We start from the raw sequence: 3,707 nt of genomic DNA on the forward strand, positions 1-3,707 counted from the left end.
AGTGCTGGGATTACAGGCTTGAGCCACCGAGCCCGGCCTCTAGGGTTTTTTTATTTTTTGTTTTTGTTTTTGTTTTGTTTTGTTTTGTTTTTTGAGCCAGAGTCTTGCTCCATCACTTAGGCTGGAGTGCGGTGGTGTGATCTCGGCTCACCGCAACTTCTACCCTCTGGATTCAAGCCATACTCCCGCCTCAGCCTCCCTAGTAGCTGGGATTATAGACCTGCACTACCACATCCGGCTAATTTTTGTATTTTTAGTAGAGGCAGGGTTTTGCCATATTAGCCAGGCAGGTGGTGCGTGCCTGTAATTCAAGCTACACAGAAGGCTGAGGCAGGAGAATTGCTTGAACGTGGGAAGCAGAGGTTGCAGTGAGCAGAGAGTACACCACTGCACTCCAGCCTGCATGATGGAGTAAGACTCTGTCTAACCAAAGGACTTTTATAATCATTATCTCATTTAAAACTCCCAAAATATCTATGACATGGGTAAAATTATTATTCCTATTTCCCATGAGAAAATTATCTGGCCATGGTGGCTTATGGTCTATTATCTCCAATTGCTTGAGCCCAGGAGTTCAAGACCAGCTTGGGCAATATAACGAGTCTCACACTGTTGGAGCTGGAGTGCAGTGGTGTGATCTCGGCTCACTGCAACCTCCACCTCCTGGGTTCAAGCCATTCTTCTGCCTCAGCTTCCGGAGTAGCTGGGATTACAGTTGTCTACCACCACGCCTGGCTAATTTTTATATTTTTAGTAGAGACAGGGTTTCACCATGCTGGCCAGGCTAGTCTCAAACTCTTGACCTCAGATGATTCTCCCGCCTCAGCCTCCCAAAGTGCTGGGATTACAGGTGTGACCCACCACACCTGGCCAAAAAATTTTAAAAATTAAAAAAATTGGCTGGGCATGGTGGCTCACACCTGTAATCACAGCACTTTGGGAGGCAGAGGCGGGTGGATAACGAGGTCAAGAGATCAACACCATCCTGGACAACATGGTGAAACCCCGTCTCTACTAAATACAAAAATTAGCTGGGCGTGGTGGCGCATGCCTGTAGTCCCAGCTACTCAGGAGGCTGAGGCAGGAGAATTGCTTGAACCCCGGAGGCAGAGATTGCGGTGAGCCGAGATCGCGCCATTGCACTCCAGCCTGGGTAACAAAAGCGAAACTCCGTCCCAAAAAAAAAAAAAAAAAGAAAAATTCGGGGTTCCTTGTTCAAATATTATTACGAATTTCAAGATGGCACCAGCACAACATTAAACTAAGAACATGAAGCTGCCCTGCTTGTAAGCACTGAATCTTAATGTCAGCTGTTATTCTATCCGCTTTCGAATATCAATGGGAATTTGGCCACTTAATGAAAGTAACTTTTCAAATCACTCGTATTTGTGAAGATATACTATCTCAAACTAGACTCAAAATAGATCGAAAACAGACAAATCGCAATGCTATGAAACACCAAAAGAAGATATGGGGGGAAGCTTTGTAATTGGAGGAAGGAAAGGTTTGTACTCATTAATCAAAATCAAAAAATCATAAAAGAAAAGATTGAAAGACATATAAACATCTAGGGAAGGGGGTGGCTCACACCTGTTGTCAAAGCACTTTGGGAGGCCGAGGCAGGAGGATTACGAGATCAGGAGTTTGAGACCAGCCTGACCAACATGGTGAAACCCCGTCTCTACTAAATATACAAAATGCTGGGCATGGTGGTGTGCGTCTGTAATCCCCAGCTACTTAGGAGGCTGAGGCAGAAGACTCACTTGGACCCAGGAGGCGGAGGTTGCAGTGAGCCGAGATCACGCCATTGCGATAACTTAGGCGACAGGGCAAGGCTCTGTCTCAAAAAATATATATATATATGGCCGGGCGCGGTGGCTCAAGCCTGTAATCCCAGCACTGTGGGAGGCCGAGGCGGGTGGATCACGAGGGCAAGAGATCGAGACCATCCTGGTCAACATGGTGAAACCCCGTCTCTACTAAAAATACAAAAAATTAGCTGGGCATGGTGGCGCGTGCCTGTAATCCCAGCGACTCAGGAGGCTGGGGCAGGANTATATATATATATATGAATACATACATAAACATCTGTACCAGGAAGAGATACCATCAACAAAGTAGAACAAATGTCTAAAAATTATTTGCAATACACATGGTAAGCAAATGGTTGATCATCATGATAAAATTTCTCCTATCAGGGTCCTGGCACGGTGGCTCATACCTGTAATCCCAGAACTTTGGGAGGCAAAGGCGGGCAGATCACAAGGTCAGGAGTTGGAGACTAGCCTGGCCACCATGGTGAAACCCCGTCTCTACTAAAAATACAAAAATTAGCAGGGGTTGGTGGCGGACACCTGTAATCCCCACTACTAGGGAGGCTGAGGCAGGAGAATCATTTGATCCTGGGAGACGGAGATTACAGTGAGCCGAGATTGCACCATTGCAATCTCGCCTGGGCGAGAGAGCGAGATTCCATCTCAAAAAAAAAAAAAAAAAAAAGTAGCATGGGGTGGGCTGGGTGCTGGTCAGGAGTTCTAGACCAGCCTGAATAACATGGTGAAACCCTGTCTCTGTTAAAATTACAAAAATTAGCCAAACCTGGTCGAGGGCTCCTGTAATCCCAGCTACTCAGGAAGCTGAGGCAGGAGAATCGCCTGAACCCAGGAGGCAAAGGTTTCAGTGAGCCGAGATTACGCCACTGCACTCCAGCCTGCGACATAGAGCAGACTGTCTCAAAAAAAAAAGTAGCCTGGGGCTGAAGGATGGAAAAGCAGAAATAGGAAGGTACTGCTAATGGGTATGGGGTCTCTTTTTGGAGTGTTGAAAATGTTTTAAAATTAAACTGTGACCAGGCATGGTGGCCCAGGCCTGTAATCCCAGCACTTTGGGAGCCCAAGTGGGCAGATCACCTAAGGTCGGGAGTTTGAGACCAGCCTGAACAACGGGGAGAAACCCCGTCTCTACTAAAAATACAAAATTAGCGGGGCATGGTGACACGTGCCTGTAATCCCAACTACTTGGGAGGCTGAGGCAGGAGAATAGCTTGAATCTGGGAGGCAGATGTGGTGGTGAGCTGAGATCGTGCCATTGCACTCCAGCCTGAGCGACAAGAGCAAAACTCCCTCAAAAAAAAAAAAAAAAAAAAATTAGACTGTGATGATGGTCACAAAACTCTGAGTATACCATAAACCAAACTGGACACTTTACACTTTAAATGAGTGAATTTGTCAGGCACTGTCACTCATGCCTGTAATCCCAACACTTTGGGAGGTGGAGACAGGTGGATCACAAGGTCAATAATAGTTCAAGACCAGCCTGGCAAAGATGGTAAAACCCCATCTCTACTAAAAATACGAAAATTAGCCATCTGTAATCTCAGCTACTCTGTAGGCTGAGGCAGAAGAATTGCTTGAACCCAGGAGGCGGAGGTAGCAGAGAGCTGAGATCGCGCCACTGCATTCCAGCTTGGCTGACAGAGCAAGACTCCATCTCAAAAAAAATTAAAGAGTGAATTTGTTTTTTATTTTTGTTTTTGTTTTTTGAGACAGGGTCTCACTCTGTCACCCAGGCTAGAGTGCAGTGGTGTAACCACTGCCCACTGTAGGCTTGATTTCCAGGGCCCAAGCAGTGCTCTCACCTCGGCCTCCCAAGAAGCTGTGACTTCTGTCATGCACCACCAGGCTCAGCTAATTTTTTTTTTTTTTTTT

The sequence above is a fragment of the Cebus imitator genome, unplaced genomic scaffold (assembly GCF_001604975.1).
Source record: "Cebus imitator isolate Cc_AM_T3 unplaced genomic scaffold, Cebus_imitator-1.0 Scaffold51, whole genome shotgun sequence".
Taxonomy (NCBI): Eukaryota; Metazoa; Chordata; class Mammalia; order Primates; family Cebidae; genus Cebus; species Cebus imitator.